The 17931-nt window shown below is 46.0% G+C and overlaps 2 pseudogenes; both read left to right on the top strand.

Annotated features, from left to right (window-relative positions):
• LOC123115030 (E3 ubiquitin protein ligase DRIP1-like) overlaps positions 1–7194 on the top strand; it is a 42277-nt pseudogene extending 35083 nt beyond the window's left edge.
• Positions 7195–16322: 9128 nt separating this feature from the next.
• LOC123115029 (E3 ubiquitin protein ligase DRIP1-like) overlaps positions 16323–17931 on the top strand; it is an 85142-nt pseudogene continuing 83533 nt past the window's right edge.

Genomic DNA, 17931 nt, shown 5'->3' with positions numbered 1-17931 from the left:
ACTGAGCTCCGACGTTTAGAGGACCACTGGGCGAATGAAGACGCGGCCGGGACCTTACCAAGACGGCCACCAAGTAGCGTATGTGTAGGATGCACCCGTAGAGGTGGCCACAAGGGCTCTTGGTCTGATGTAGCTTCTTCGCTTGTGCTCTTACGCAGAAGTGCATGCCATCCTTCTTCTCTGCAGTCGACAATGTAGGGAACACTTGAAGCCATTCGCCTTCACGAGTGTCTTCTATGTCGCGTCTCCGTGGCCGCACGTTGCAGCTCACCAGCAGTTTCGGCAGGCGCTGGGTATTTCTGCGACGTGGATACTTTCACCATGGTGGCCACCGGTGGAATACACAAGCTTAAATAAAATGTGGCTCCACCACATTCTTAAATAAAATGTGACTACACCACTTTTTTGACAATGTGGCTGCACCACACGCTGTAGAGGTCAGGAGGATGATCACCACATGCTGCACCACATGATCAATAAGCCTAGCGCTACTACTGCATCACCCCTTCTTGGTTGTGCTCTCAATCAGGATGCAAGTAAAGTATCTACTCTTACTGCATTATTGCTACTTTCTAATTTACTGAAGATGCAAAACAGAGCTCGAGCTCCATGGAGCTCATTTTTTCCGTGGGTTGCTGATTTCTCCTCTTATTATATGTTTGCCGAGGCCCAGACAAAAGGATGTATATCGATTTTAGTACTAAAATTCACTCACCACCGTTCCTCCCATTAGTATGAATGATGATGCTTATACTACGTACTAATTCTTCATTTGACTATGCATCTCTCATGTAGGAGAATAAGAAGTTGAACACTCAACTAGGGAAGGCCCTTGTGTCTTGTATCCAGGTGAAAATAATCTTCATGAACATTTGAGCAATCAAAAGGATTGTTAGGCCAAGAAGGGATTTGGGTATTATCCCTCATCCAAGAAGAAAAAGGGAAGTGATAATACCCAAGTGCATGGAATTGTTGTAGCATGTTCCAATCTGGAGGTGGAAGTACAGAATGCTTATATCCCACAGGAGCTAATGGTAGGAATCTTACTCTCTCAGGTTCTATCTTCCACTAATAAAACCTTTTGTACACCAAACGTCTGCTTTACCTAGACTCTCTAATAAGCAAGTGCAAAGGAGATAGTTGAAAGGTTATAAAGTGCAAGTAAATGAAAGTTAGGTACTGAAATTTGAAGATGCATCACCGTAAACCGAACCCCATTTCGCTCCCTCCCCCTGGACAACATGGGTGGTGACGGATCCTTCCCCGGCCCTCCCTCCCCTCTTACCCTTCCTTCCTTCGATATCATCGTCGTTATCCATCAAGTGAAGCCCGAGCAGAACCGATGGAGGGGCGACTTTCTTACTCTTGATGTGGATGGAGGGTTGCTAGTGTTTTGGGGCGGGGGGGGGGGGGGGGGGGGGGGGGGGGGGGGTGTGGCTGGTGAGGGAACTCTCGCTGCGGTGTGTGCATGGTGGTGGGTCACCGGAGACTAATACATATTTCGAGATTAATTTTGAACAGTGATTGGGCTACACAACAATGATCGAGGGGGCAAAAATATCTAATTTTAAACCTAAGTCTCCATAGAAAATGTTTTTCATAAAATTCCTCCTGCCCAGGGGCGACGGGCTTGCTCACTTACAGGTAGCCACAGCGATGATTTTGACTACCCATAATATCAATAATATATGCGGTGTACACTAATAAAATGATGACATTAGAAACCCCTTTTAAATGTGAATATAATGTTATAATTTTGTGGGTCGAAAATGGGGCGGTCTGGACATCTTCGCCACCAAATGTGGAGAGCCTCACCTACAAAGAGCCTCGTGTCTGCCAGCATTAGCGTCATTCGACCTACTACCAAGCCTTGGGTTACCTGGTAAAGGTTCTAGCAAATAGCTGGGTCACCAAACTATTCTGGATTTCCCTAATGGAGTTGTCGAGTTAGTAGAGTGGAAGTGGTTGTTCATGTAGTCAGCCACCAAGACCTGATAAAAACCTAAAATGGAGGGGTTGGGGCTTTGGTGTACAAAATATATAGATTTCATATAGCATCGAAGACCTGATGGACTATGTCACGTGTAAGTAATATGTCTCCCCTTGCTGGTATCTCTCCAACGAGTAGTGGCAGATCTACCATCGGGGCGAGCTGGGGCGGTCGCGCTGGTTCTTCGACGGTGGAACAAGTACCAGCGGCGACGAGAAGTTGAACCTGGGGAGGCGAGGCGTTGTTTTTGTGTGAAGCGATGAAAGGGTACACACAAGAGGTAGAAGAAAGATTAAATGGGCTAAATTGGGCGCTTGTAAGTTGTAACATAAGGCAACCCAATTATCTCTCCACGTCGCTCCAAATCCATCGCTCCACCAACTGCTTCACTCTAGACTCGTTCCCTGTTCTCGCTCCAGTTGATAGAGACAACGTTGCAGCCTTGCAGCTATAAATGGCGGCCGAAGCGGCAAGGCCCAAGACATGGCGCCGGCACATAAGCCAACTCCAATCAAACATGATTAGGGCATCAACTTGCACTATATATATTCTTTTGTTTAATTAGTCCATCTAATGTGTTGGTTTAATAGGAACACAAAACAATGCTAGCACAGTAAATGTCAGTACTAAGAAAATGCTGCAAGACTTTTTTTATGCATTTCCATGTTTTGAGTTGTAAAATTTCAGTGTTTATGTTAAATAAACATGCATTGGTACCTACACATAAACCACTGCATTAGGGCATCAACTTGCATTGTTAAATTTCATTTTGTCAGAAATCATTATTTACCTCGGCACAAAAATATTCATCATCAATATCATAAATTAATGATTAAAATAGGTTGCCATGAGCTGTCACACATAATGTTACTGCTCTAAAAAGATGGGTGTCTTTTTGGTACTCATTAATTGCAATAAATAGCATGGTGTCTCCAGGTTTGCTAAAGATGAGGTTTTGCACATACAAAACGATTTCCTCCGAATCAGTCCCCCTTTCCCGTGTGAAAGCAATGGTCTCATCAAACTCGCTTCTTTCTTTCCCGCGTAATTCGCATGCATAAGGGTATCATCTGGCTTGCTCCACTGTTTCACATGTTACTTCACGTACGCAGTGGTTTTCCAACAAACTCACTTCTCTCTTTCCCGCCCAGTTCACCTACACAACGGTCTCGGTCGTATCTGAACTCGCTTTCCTCTTATTGCATCTTGCTTTGTAAGAACTCGCTACTTACCCGTACAAAAGTGGAATGTTGATCTACAGTACGGAGGCAATGAAAAACTGGAATTGCCAGGTTCTAAACAGAAATATTTAGATTTGAAAAAAAAACAATACAGGAAGATTGGTCCGAATACAAATTGCACATAGATCGTTCCTTGTAGGAGAAGTGCGCTGGCCTAAACATTCTCCAGGGCCCCGGTCCGGCAACATGCACACGGCGCCGCCAACACGCAATCACCTCATACTCTTATATTTCTAGTTTTGTACAAAGAAAAGGAAAATATTTTGCTGCTCCGCGGTCCCCCCAGCCCAAACCCCCGTGACACGCCGGAGCTCCGCCGCGCTTCTCCCTTCTCCTGGCCTGCCAGTGCCCTCGATTCCATCGCCTAGCGTCGTGTATTTCTAATTAACCTCCTCCCGAGGCCCGAGTTCTGACGAGCGACCGCGTTGCTTGATGGGGAGGACCAAAATTATCTTCCGGAGCATGTCGCCGGGGAGGCGCTGAGGTTTCTGATGTGGTGGAGATCTCGTCTGCTTCCGCCTCCATCGTGTTCAGCCACTCTGGGATCGGCTCCTGCCGCCGGCGCCGGAGCCAAATAGCCCTCGCCCTCGGCTGATTTCCTGTTCCTCGTAGTAGAACACCTACAACTACCGCCGGCCTCCATCTCCTTTGACAGAGACGACTGCCAGTCCGGCCGTGAGGAGAATTAAGTTTGGTGGTGGAGCTCGATCGGGATCGGAGTGGGACGGGGGGAGCTTCTGAGGAGAGAGTATTTGCTGCTGGGTTAGGATGACAGACGAACCCTATACTGTCCGATGTGAGTAAATGGTAAGGTGACGTGAGCAATTGGAAACAGCCCAATGTGACATGTGCAAATGGGAGAAAACATGCACTGGGCGCCCCAGGTCAATAGCGTCCCCCTGACGGTGCCAAAACCCGCTGCTCACCAGCTTCCCACGAAAAGGAAATACATCCAGCTGCAGCTTTAATTTGTTCTAATTTGTTGCAGAGGAGAAGGGCGTCATGGCTAGGGACAGCAAGCAGACGGTGGATGGAGGGGATCGCAGCGATGGCGGCGAGTCAGTAATGAGGGATAAATATAATACAGTGTTATGACATTTTATAGGATTCCGTGCTTCTTCAACCAGTAACAAGGGACCAATACATTACAGTGTGCTGACAACGACGATTCTATGAGACGGATCATGAGAAGGGCAATGGTTCCTCGTGGAACCAGAGATGAAGCGCGCTCCATAGTTGACGGTGGTGCTAACTCTCACGACTTGCCCGAAGGCGTCAAAGACCGCGCCGGTGTCATCGTGGGAAAGCCCCCACTGCCGGCCTGCAGTTGGTCACATACAATTACAATACAACACTGCGCTGGGAGTGGGACACGCCACGGTATATTTGGGGATGGGCGGCGGGCCATGGCAGAGAAGATGGAGTTTAAATAGGTAGGGTAGAGGGGAAACAAGCACTTGAGCAGTCATCTCCATGTGCTCCTGGTCGGCCTTAGTTTCTTCACCCGACCCGAACTCTCATGCAGCAGTCCAGTCGGATGTGTTGTGTCCATTTCATTTGTATTCAGCCGCGCGCGTGCAGTCTGCTTCCTTGTGTCCATTTTGCACAAGTTTAGAGGTGGGGTGGAGTACGTAGTAATTTGTGTCGAGGAAGTATATATTTTCATTCTTTGTTTTCGTATAGCCGCGATTCACATTCTTAAATAAATTGTGGCGGCACCACTTTTTTCTATGACAAAGTGGCTGCACCACATTATGTGAAGTCCACTTAAATAAAATGTGCCGAACCACTTGATCCATAAGCCTGGCGCTACATCTGCACCACTACTTGCGCTCACAATGCAATCTAGATGCAAGTCAAGTATCTAGTCTTGTTGCATTGTTGCTACTAACTAATTTACTCGTAATATCGTTTTCATTTGTCGATCGCGTAAAATTTTGTTCTTTCAGATCTCAATATGAAACTTGCCTGCCTTCCTGTGGACTTCCTCTTGTGACCGTATTTTCGTATAAGCAGTTTGCCGGGAGTTTATCATGACAAAAGTAGACGAGGAGGAGCTCAAATCCTGCCCCGTATGTGACGCTGTTGTTGGGATTGCTCCCGAAGATAAACTCAGGTAAGCGGTATTTGTTAAAATGCTAAGGTTATCTATATAGCTCCCTACACATTGTTTTTTCAACTTCTCAATTCTCATTTTCTTTAAAAGCAGTTATGCAATACAGGTGCAATTATAAGCTAATAAACTCAATCTCTGTAATAACTAGAAAAAACTTTTTTTGAGAAGTAAAAGCTTACTCCCTCCATCCCAAAATGTAAGAATGTAAAATCATTTTTTTACACTATGATAATGTCAAAAATGATCTTACATTTTGGGATGGAGGAAGTAGAATGTATCTATGTATAGAAGAAACTATCTATGTATATATACGTTACTGTCTTGTGAAATAGAAGCTTAGAATTCCAGCCACTTATTCTTTTTTCCCTGTGATCTCGACTCACGTACTCTATTATATGTTGCAACCTAACATGATTGATTGATTCTTCGTTTGAAGGGCTGATGAAAAAGTTCAGGCTATCGGGGACAATGTGTTTCCACCTCAGACAAAAGTTGATGCTTCTGAGACTCCAACTATTACAGTGCCAGCAAAGATAGAAGAGAGGTCCATTTCTTCCTTGGTTGAAACCCCAAAGATGCCCCCAAATCCAACCAAGATGACAATATCTGCAAATAAAAAGAAGGTAGTATCAAAGTATTACCAGCAAATGACGCCAATTGTCTTGTAACATTTGCTTATTCTAACTAAACTTCCATCCAAAACAGAAAACTGTAGATATTTCTGAAGGTCGAAAGAATTGTGAGACTATTGAGAAGGAAGAGCTTTATAAGCCCTTACGGAGTTTAGTTGGTTCAAGTGCAAAGTAATTGCAAAAATCAAGTGCTTGTCTGAGGTGAAGTCGCAAAAATAAAACAACCACAGAGGATAGTTTGTGGGAAAGCCCAGTCTGGTTTTCACTAGCGACTGCACCAAAACAGTAAGATTGCAGCATATTCAATGTTCTTTACTGATTCTGATGGACCATGTTTGTTGTGTGCTCAAGTCAAAATGAAAACTGTTTTTGCAGGGCAAAAGCTAAACGGCTGCCTTAGATAAAAAATATTTTTTACAGAATTAAGTGAGTTCCCCTTTAATCTTCAAGTTTCTTTCTCAACAATGAATAATGATAAAGGCCTCTCATACTTTACTTAGCATACACTTCCTGTTCAATACGAAAACTATGTGTAGAATTAAGTGAATTACCATTTAATCTTCATGTTGCTGCAACCAAGGCAGAAGTTTCTTTAGATTCTACGAATTTAATACATTCTGTTCAATATGGATTTTTCTTCTTATTTCAGAGATGAAACTATGGAGGTCTCCTCCATCCTGAAGCTCATTATTAAAAAACTTGAGCTGGCAAGTAACGTTAAGGTGAACATTTTACAAGTCTTTGTACCTTCATTTTTGACTGTTGTGATCGGCCTCTTGTCAAGGTGCTTGCTTCCAAGTGTTAGAATAATATCATCAATAAATCTGCAGTTTGCTGCATTTGTAGATTTTATTTTTCAGAAATAGTGAAGGGACCGGTCTCCCCATCCGTTTCCATTACGAGGAATCACCCTGCTGCATTTGTAGACTTCGATGGTGACCTAGCACAATTTTGTTGCATCATCATCATTCTTCCTATTATCCCGCACGTAAGCCGAGAAATTATGTATGCATATGGAAAATGCTGAATGTTTTATTTGGCCTGAACCCGGTATATATATTCTGTACTTGTGTAAAATGCAGGTGGAGATCTTATGCCATGACAAGTCGGTCTGCCCCTCGACGACACTGCAGGGCCTCCTCAAGCGATGGCTGAGCCGCAAAACCGAAGGACAAGGTCCAGAGGCCGGTGGGTCTCCGCCTCTCCGGAGGATAAGTTAGTTATGGAGCTGGACTACCGGCGGTGGCTGGGGACCTGGGGTCCAAGTCCCTCTGCTGCAGGACCAAAAATGCCTCCCTGCCATGCCATTACAGCACCTAAGCTACAGAGAGAGAACCTTTTCCTGCTAGCTCCTCCGTCTCCATGATATGCTCGTCCTCGTCATCCATCAGTCGACATATTTCTCATTCTTTTTTCGGACCGTGTGAAGAGAGAGGAGGCGTAAAAAGAGCTTAGTGATAGCATTAGAGTTGCTAGACAAAAATCTGAACGGTTATGTTGACTACATTTTTGGTTTTACAGTTATGACAAGAATTTGCAGACAAAACAGCTCTTGTGTTTGTGGCAATTATGTTTATTTTCCCACAGTAGAAGGTAGTGCAATAACAGTGATTTGGTCAAAAGACTCCTACCCTTCTCGCGGCATATCTAGGGAGGTGATATTTTTTTCGGAGATCTGGTATTTTATTTTAAACTTTGATCCGAGAAAGGAATATCCCTCTTTCGACACCTACTGCGGTGGGTTCTTGCAAGGTCTACAAGAAGTGTGTAGGGTTGATACCTGCCCTTCACATCTCGCGTCCCTCGCGTCGCTCTCGTGGACGGTGTCGGGGGAACCCTAGCCTCCACCCCGCGGCCGCCTCCTACACCCTCCCCTCCACTCGCCGCCGCCAGAAGGCACCGTCGGGCGAAGCCCAGTGCGCGTTGGCGGCGGCGGAGCCCCTCTCCCCCTCCCAGCGTATGGCTGCAGCGCGGCGGAGGCGTGGCGCTGACACGGGGTGGGCACGTCGGCGGCGTGGGCGGGCGGCTAGGCCATGGCGGCGGCGTGTGGGGTTGGCTGCAAGATGGCGGCGCGGGCACGGATCCAGCGTGAATCTGGTCCTGCGGACGCGGTCTCGGTCTCCCCTGGTCGGCCGGCGGGTCTCGGTGAGGCTTCTCCTTGCCGTGATCTGGCAGCGGTGGCCTGGATCATCCAGATCCAAGCAGGGATGGCGGCCGTCCGTACATGACCTGCTATCGGCTATTGCCAAGGCCGGCGGTGGAGGTGGTGTCAGCGTCGTTCCCTTCCTGAAGGCATCGCCGTGGAGAAGTTCAAGGCCACAGTCTGCTACCTCCGAGGGAACCCCCTAGATCAGTAGATCGGATGACGGCGGCTTTCCGATGTTGTTTCTCCCTTGTGGGCGTCATTCTTGGAGGTGCACATGGGTTCGAGGGACAAGAGGACGACTTCTTTGGTGGAGCGATGCTTCATCTTACACATTGACGGCGCCGGATCTTTTTGGCGTGGCGCTGTGGAGACTCAGCGTCCGATGTGCGGAGATGGACTCGCGCAGGAGAAGGATGCTATATAGCGTCATGGTGGCGTCGATGGCAGAAAAGCCTGGCAAGGTCGGTACGTCAGTATGCTCTGAAGATGGATTGGTGCAAGATGGCGGCGACGGAACATGAGAGTTAGTCGGACCGGTTTGTGCCCCAAACCCAGTATGTTGCTTGGTTGGGGCCTTTGGCTTTAGATGTTAGGCATATGTGTGATGTATGTTCGGTATTGGGCTCGAACTATCGGCACCCCTTCATCATGTAGATAGGTGTAGCGACATATGTTGCTAAGATGGTGGCTTCAGACTACCTGATGTACTTTGTAAGATCTTCGTGAATAATCAATAAAATGGCTTACTCGGGCTTATTTCTGCGATATCATCATGATTCGATCTTTTGCCTCACATGGTCTTCCGGGCATCATAAACAAATTGCACTAAAATAAAACCTAGAGGTTACTGGTGCGAGACATTGACATTGCTCCAGTAGCTAAAATGTGCACAACCTTGTTGTCTTCTCTAAGAAAACTCGATAGCAATTGAACACATAAATGACATTAATTATTCAAATTCATTCCATCAATCCTCTTACAAATACATAGGGTTGCAAGGATATGCCTCAACCCATTGCCATCATGAATTACTCAAGCATGATAATGGGATTGCAAGAAGAAATCATCGATTTTTGACATAAAGATGAATGCTTATAGATAATACATAGTGCAATGGTTAATGGATGTGCTACACAATTACAAGTATGACTAACTTGGAGGGGAGATGTTGCAGTGATGGTGATGGCGGCAACTATGGAGATGACTTGGGAGATGGTGACAGCTTGTGTTGGAAGATGGCTTCTATAGTGCTTCTGGATGCTCTCCTTGTCGTTCTGCCTTCCTCTGTTGTGATTCTGGTACGAGACCCTTTATAAACGTTCACTATTAGGGAAAACTTTATACACAGAATTTTAGCAGTAGCGCGGGTCAAAAAAGCATGCTGGTGCTACGTAGCAGTAGTGCGCTTGTGTAAACGGCGCTACAGATAAAGTTCTAGCAGTAGCGCGCATGATGTTAAAAGCGCTAATGCTAAAATTCCCACGGCTTAGCCGATAGGCTACACATAGTAGTAGCGATCTACATCGAACCGCGCTACCGCTACTTGCTTTGTAGCAGCTTCTTTACGCTGAAAGGCGCTACTGCTAAAGGATATAAAACTAAATGGAAAGAAAATAGAAAAGTAAATGAAAATGAAAGAAATAGAAGAAGGTGAAAGGAAAAAAATAAAATGTAAAGAAAAATAAATGAAAAAGGGGGAAAAAGAGAAAGGAGTAGTAGTAGCGCGTATCACGGAACACGCTGTAGCTAACTTAGCAGTAGCGCGCTTCCTGGAACGCGCTACTGCTACTTCTGACTTAACCACGGGGTTCGTTCTTCCCCACGGCCACTTTCCCCAAATCCAACTCCTCCGCTGTCGCCGCCGCCGTCGCCGCCGCCGTCGCTGGTCGGCCGCCGCGTGCTCTCCGCACACCCTCGACGCCGCCCCCGATCCCGGATTCGACGCCGCCCCCGCCCCCGACGTCGCCCGCGACCCCGACACCTTCCTCGCCGCAGGAACCCGAGGTGAGCACGCCTGCTCCTCCTCCTCTCCTACCTCTGCCTACGGTTCTTCAAATTTTAGTTGCATCAAATTAGTTAGGGTTCATGTAAGGGTGAAAACGAATCGGATACGGATGTTATCGGATACGGATGCGGCTCGGATGTTTTCTTAGATGATGAATAAACACTATTGTAATGCATAATAATTTCTAAGATTAATCATAAAACAAGTAAAATTTGACCACTTATTTCACTTTTAAGTTGGATAATTGGAATATCCGCTACCACTTTCCACCCCTAGGTTCATCAAATTAGATGGTAATTAGGGCAGTAGTTCCTAGGTACTAATTAGTTAGTAAGAACTAGGTACTAATTAGGTACTAGTTTATTTTTATTATAGTAAATTTGTTTTTAGTAAGAACTAGTTGAATTACTAGAACTAGTTGAAGATGTCACATTTGTTGTTATTTTTTTAGTTAAAGCATTTTTTCCCGCATCGACGTCGACGATGCCTATCTCGCAACCTCGTCGTCGACTCGGTGGAGGACGCCTGCTTGACCAGATGGGCGATGTCCAGGACTGGGCTCCACCGGGCTGGTACTGGGAGGCGCTACCTATCGGGGGGTGCAGCTTGGTGAGGAGTCAGCCCATCGTTGACCCGAACCTTCTTTGGTGGCGGTCGTGTGGGCCAGTGACGGTCGAGAGGCTTGAGGACCCCACGGAGGTGGTACGTCACCATCTCAACGAGAAGGATGCGCACGTCCGTCGTTACTTGTTTGCGCTGGAGCACATGTTCTCCAATACCTGGCAGGTTCTCGAGGGATCTCACTGGAGCTATGATCCTGTGATGGTTCCTTTTCTTTGGGTGTCCACCGCCCACGTCGTGCGCTAGGGTTTTAGTTGTACTAGTGATATTATATGTATGATACTTTTTCTTATTGAATGCATGCTAATTTGAATACTTATTTATTTTATAATTTGGTTTTACTTATTGAATGCTCATGTCAATATGAGTCCTATAAGATATTTTGAAATGTATATCTTGTGTTTTTCCAAATAGGATATGTGCTTGCCCAAGTGGTCGGTCATGTTTGCAGGTTACACCTCCGAGTGGCCTATGTTTTGCTAGAGTGTAGATTCATTTCCGTTCTGGCAAATTTCAGGCGCTCTATATGTCCTATTTTAGCAAAGGTCATGCCGGATTTTTCCGTGAATTTTGATATGACTTGTGCCAGAATATGTAGGAAATATCGAGTGCCCCGGATTTGTGTGTTGAGTATCCTGGTAGTTGTCTTAGATTGATTTTCAATTAATGTTTGAACTATGAACATAGGAAATGTCTGATGACGAAAAGGATTTCGGTATTTGCAAATACTGCAAAGACGAGCGCAGCCTGGGTGACAGAATCTTCCTAGATGATGATAGGCGCTTCAGCATCAAGCTGGACGAGAACTTCGAAGTGGATACAGCAAGTCACAACGACAAGTCTTTTTTCATAATTAAGCATGACATCTGCTTTATTTGCTTCAACTTATAATTTATTTTTTTACTATTCTACTAGCGTATCCCCTGCCATGCAAGAGTTTTTGTCTTGGATAAGATAGGTTTCAGTCCTATGAAAACTACTATGATGGTAAAGAGAGTTTACTTGAAGACCAAGCATGGTTGTATTTTTCACACAAAATTATACAACGCGGACACCTACACCTATTTTGGATGCAAAACTTGGCAAGCACTATGCAATACTTATGCATTTGAGCCTGATATGGTTATCACCTTTGATATTCGTCCGGAAGATGATATTGAAGGTAATATCGACATCTGGGTCGATGTGCAGACGTCTCCAGTTATACCATTATGTGAGTTTCTCAATCATATTTATGTCTTTGATATTGTTTATTCAAAAATAGTTGACATCTAATTTTTATTGACAGCTTATTTCCATTCAAGCAAACATGTCTAGCGCTTGGTAGATAGGACCTACTACTGTCCCGGGGCTGAACTAAATTGCGAGGAGATAAGTCATTATGTTTCATGGCTTGAGGATCTTCATACTGTCAAGACAAATTATTTTTCTGGACTTGAAAATCTTAGTACTCAAAACGTGCGACCAATAGTGTTCGTACTTAACTACGGTCACATCTATTTAGGAAAGATGCTAAGATTTTTACTATTTGTCCTCAGTGCATCTTTTGCATACATTATTTTTAAGCTAAGCTTCATGGCTAAGTATGTTACTATACGATGTTCTTCAACAGGGACTCTCGATGAATGTTGTGCCTCATTGGATCGAGACTAAAGGTCGCATGAGAATTGTTAGCTTATAGCTAAGATATCCTACAATGCACTTTAGTGCATACAGAATTTTGAATAGCGAGGAATGCTTAATAGAAGACTGGAGCAAAATTGTGAACGATCGCAGAGAAGTAATAGGGGGCAACAATCAGAAGCGCAGCCCACGATTAAAAGACAGGTTCATCTGCATGCTCCAACTTAATGAAGCAGGAATGCTACACATGTTTTATGTTATTTTACCTGAGAGAGAGCAGCAGGAGTGATTAATTAGCTAGCTAGAAATGAGTTTGAAGATGATGATGTGCTACACTATGACTATGATGATTACGTAGCTAGTGTTGGTGTTAATGACTATGATGATTATTATTAACTAGTGTTGGTGGTGATTAGATAGCTACCGCAGCTAGTGTTGGTGGTGATTAACTAGCTAGAATGAGTTTAAAGATGATGATGTGCTACACTATGACTATGATGATTAAATAACTACTGTTGGTTGTAATAACTATGATGATGATTAAATAGCTTGTGCTGGCGGATTAGATTCAAGTGGAGGCAACATGTGGTGCACATCGAAAGTACTACTAGTCCAAACTAGATCAAGTTTGGATTAGTAGTATACTTTTGACATGCACCATATATTGCCTCCACTTGAACCTAATCCACATTTATTTGGCACACTGTTATGGACATAATGATATAAACCTCATAATTGGTATTGTGCCAAAATTGTATATAACGGCGTATAAATACACTCAAAATAAAAAATGGAAAAAAATACTAGTAGCGGTGAACAGAAAACACGCTGCTACTAGCTAGATTTGCAGCAGCGCGGGAAAGAACACACGCTGCGGCTATGTGTCTTAGCAGTAGCGCATGTGGCACATGCTACTGCTAAGTAATAGCTGTAGCACCATATTAGTAGCGTGGTTACCCGCGCTACTAGTGGGCACTAAACCCACGCTACTACTAGGGTTTTCCCTAGTAGTGGTTGTTGGGGTGGACCTCCTGGTGCTGGCAGCACCTGGTACGAGCGATGGTACGAACACATGCGCTCATACCAGACGACGTCTTTGCGCTCTGGATAGACTGTTGCGTCATCGATTTTCTCCATTCCTTCTTCATTTTCCTTGTGTTTATCTAAGTGATAATTTACATCCGAGTTTGGCCTCTTGTCGCCATCGTGACCATTGGGTTCACTCACCCAACTATACATGGGCCACAGTATCCTCCTTGCCCGGAAGGATAACAAGTGAACGTTCTGACAAAACCATCACACTGGAGTCAAGATCCATGGTGGTATGCAGATCTTTGTCAAGACCAACCCCCCGGGGTTCGTCGCAGCATGCAGATCTTCGCCGAGACCATATATATCTTTCTACATCAACAAGAAGATGTCTACAAGAGAACTTGTGTGAGCAAATTGGCAAAACCACAAGGCAATGAAAACTGGAATGACCTGGTCCTGAACAGAAAAAAAAACATTTTTTTTCTAAAAACGTAACAGGAAGAAAGTTCCTAATAGAAACTGTACATAGCTCGGTGTAGGTGTATGACGAAAAGTACCCTGTACCAAAAATTCTTTAGTACCCCGAGCCGGCTACGGGTTGTCGGGCACCCCGTGCCGCTAACATGTAATTGCCTCCCCTGTCAGGGTGTGCAAAACCGAACCGTAACCAAAAACCAAACCGAAAAAAACAAAACCAAACCGAAATTTTGGTTTTTTCAGTTTTCTGTTTAGGTTTCAGTTTTGAAATTTAGAAACCATTTGAACTTTGGTTTTTTCGGTTTAAAACCGAAAACCGTTCGGTTAAACCGAATTAACCGATTTTAAAAAAAATGCCCACACGGCCTTTGAGATGGAGGCCTAGTGTTGGGTGCTTCTATCTGCTGCGAAGCCGCTCCATTATATAACCAGCTAGCCTACTGCGTGCTGGCTACACTAGCGAGGTGGGACTATCCTCACGCTCACGGGAACTCACCGCACCTCAGCGACAGGCAACAACTGCAGTACACATCATCATGTGTTGGGCTGGCGGCCAGTGAAGTTTGAGTGGGCTTGAAAATTAATGGGCTAGCTCTAGTTCTATGCATGCGCTTGCTTTTGTGTTGAGGCCTTTTTTTTTTTTTTTGAGGAATTACGGTCTTAGCACAAGTATGCATTCTACTAAACAAACAAGTATGCATGTCCCGATTGTATGCACTATAATCATCAGATCATAGTGTCGTTATTTGGAGGTATATGCATGTAGGCTAGCTTTAGATTTACATGTACGTACAACCCTGGTGGTAACTACTAGTTCAGTACCATTATGTGGATGCAACAACATTATCGCATCAATTTTCTTCGAGATAAAATTATATGTAGCTTGAAAATTCGCATAAACTTTGGTTATTTTGGTTATTACCAAAACCAAACCAAAAATGAATGGTTATTACCGAAACCGAACCGTATTACGTATAAAACCGTATAAACCGACATATAAAAACCGTATAAAACCAAAAACCGTATAAATCGAACCGAATCAAACCGAAAAAACAGAATGCACACCCTGACTCCCCTCCCACTCTTTTTTTCCATCGACAAAAATACAACAGAATAGGAAAGGCTTTCTTACGCCATGGTCCCCCAACCACAAACCCCCCATGACTCACCGGAGGTCCGCCACCGCTTCTCCCTTCTCCCGACCGGCCAAACCCGATAATTTTATCGCCCAACGTCGTGTATTCCTGATTCTACGCCTCCCGAGGCTCCAATGTCTGACTAGGAGGTCAACGATGATTTACGAGGAGTAGCATAGATGGTTGCGGGCGGCTGGGAGATGGGCACACACTAGGATGCTAATTGCAGACTGTCGGGCATAACTTGTTGTGAAATACCCAAGTATTATGCTCCAGCCCAATCATCCACATGTCTGCAATTAGTAGTCATCAATTTGAGCTTGTCAACTCACCTTACATGCATACACCACCGGTTTTGGATTTCTCCTGGGGAAGAAGGCATTAGTCCCAGCAGACCTCTCAACACCTCTCTAGCGGAAGGACATTGTGGAGGATCAACAAATTTTCAATGGTTTCGACACATTGATCATGAGCGTAAACCACATTTCCAAGTGAGCGCGTGCAAAGAAGCAGTTTTCCCACATAGCAAGGTGTCTCCAAATTTGCTAAAGCTGAGGTTTTGCGATTTTCTCGCCTGTCAGAAAATAAACCAAAGAATTCACAAACAAAACGATTTCCTCTGAGTCGGTTCTCACTTTCCCGCCTTAAAGCAATGTTCTCTTCGAACTTGCTTCTCTCTTTCCCGCGTAATTCACATGTATAATGGAGTCATCAGACTCGCTCCCCCCCCCCCCCCCCCCCCTTTTCCCTTTTTACTTCAGGTACACAATGGTTTTCCCACAAACACACTTCTCTCTTTTCGCGCACTTCACCTACACGACAGTCACTGTCCTATTTGCACTCGCTTCCCTCTTACCGCCTCTCGCTTTGTAAGGACTAGCTACTTACCCGCACAAAAGATGAAAAGCAATAACCACTCAAAACAATACAGGAAGACCGGTCCGAACCGAATACAAATCACACATAGATCGTTTCTTTGTAGGAAAGGTGCCCTGACCTAGACATTCTCCTGGGCACCGATCCGGCCACGCGCCGCCAACAGGCAATCTCCTCACACTCTTCTATTTCTAGATATCTACCAACAAAAGAAAAGATTTTGCTACTCCGCGGTGCGCGGTCCCACCAAACCCCCCGTGACTCGCCGGAGCTCCACCGCGCTTCTACCTTCGCCCGGCCGGCCATTGCATGCCGTCGATTCCAACGCCCGGCGCCGTGTATTTCTGATTCACCGCCTCCCAAGGCCCCGAGTTCTAACGAGGAGGTCCTCAAGGATAGACGAGGGATGGTTGCGGGCGGCGGAGAGATGGGGGACGCGCCGGGAGTAGCTCCTGTGCCGAGGGCGGCGCTCGCCCCGTGCTTACGTGCCCGCTATGCAAGGGATACTTCCGAGAGGCCAGCGCCTTGAACTTCAACCACTGCAGCCACACATGTGAGTTTTGTTCCTACCCTCGCCCCCGCCTCCCTTCTCTACTCTTTTGTGTCGTGCCGCGGCATTCCTGCGCCCCGCCAACGGCCGGCTCGACCGTGGTTGTGATGCAAGGTTAATGCCCAATGTCGTCCTCTACATTCATGTGTCGTCTGTTCTCGGTCGGTCTTCCCTGGTTGGCGTTAATTTGATACGACTTCCTGATCTAGAAGAAACCCTGAGCCTTTTGATTTCCTCTCCTGTAGCCGCGCACGCTGGAGCTACCGAGCAGAGACCTCGTACCGCCTCCGCAGCCATCGAGCGAGGCCGTGATTTCCAGGCGAAATCGCGATGATCAGACAGCATAGCGCGTGGCCGACCCGAGCGTTGAAATCGGCCGATATTTTTCCAATAGAATTGCTACATTGAACCGCTTCCTCCTAGGATGAATTCCTCGAGGCCTTATCTCAGGTGGGGACGGAAACGGTGGCCTGGGCAATGGCCAAATAGCGTATGTGCAGTACGCGCTCTCAAGGGCGTCCTTGTAGCGCGGCCATCGCGGCCCTTGGGTCGGCTTGCTCGCGGAACCTGACTATGAGGGATCAAGAGAGACTCACGGTGGTATTTGCAGCGGCGCAGGACGGCCTCCATTACCTTGAGGCAGACACAGTCATCGTCGACGGCAAGAACGCGTAAGCACTCCGGGAACTTGTCCTCCGCCGGAGCCTCCATCCTTTGCCTTTTTCCCCCACTCATAGCCGCCATGTTTTCTGAAATTAGTTTCTGAGTTTTCCACCTCCTACGTACAATGGCTTCCACACGGCAACAAGAACTGAACAATGTGGATTTGAGAGGAGGACTACAGTGGTGAGAGATCTGGAGGATGCAGAGGGCTTTTTATAGGAGGAGAGGGAGTGGAAGTCTTGCGGTCCAGAGGTGGAAGGCGCTCTGCCCCCCGTGCGTGTGTGCACTGCATGCAGTGTTTCTAGTACTCCATAATTTCTGCAGATACAGTATTTACATTGTGGTGTGTCTGTTTGTGCCGTCGGCCCATAGTTCCTTCCATGAGAGGAGAGCAAAACCACGGGTCTGTTGCTGTTTTATAGCTCTGAAGGCGTTCAAGGTCGCGCCATATGTCATCGTGGGCCAGTGTCGGCGCCGGCTTGCATTTGGCCACATTTTTTCGAAAAGGGACGCTTTATTACTTAAAATGTATAAGTATTACAACCTGTCTTTGCATAACGAAGATGCACACAGGCAAATAAGGTTCTCTCAGACAATCAAATAACGAAGATGCAGTTGGCCACCTTGCATACAATACAAGTATACAACACGGTGCTTGGAGTGGGAGCAGACATGTTGCAGCGTCTTTGGTGATGGGCGGTTGGCGCATGTACCTAGACGTCGCCGTCTGTGGAGCCATCGCAGAGAAGATGAAGTTTAGAGGAGGGTAGAGGGGAAACAAGCACGCGTGCAGTCATCGGCCGGAGCAACTTGGCACGTGCTC

This window comes from Triticum aestivum, chromosome 5B (assembly GCF_018294505.1).
Source record: "Triticum aestivum cultivar Chinese Spring chromosome 5B, IWGSC CS RefSeq v2.1, whole genome shotgun sequence".
Taxonomy (NCBI): Eukaryota; Viridiplantae; Streptophyta; class Magnoliopsida; order Poales; family Poaceae; genus Triticum; species Triticum aestivum.
The sequence above is the reverse complement of the archived record's forward strand: the minus strand, read 5'-3'. Positions and strand labels throughout refer to the sequence as shown.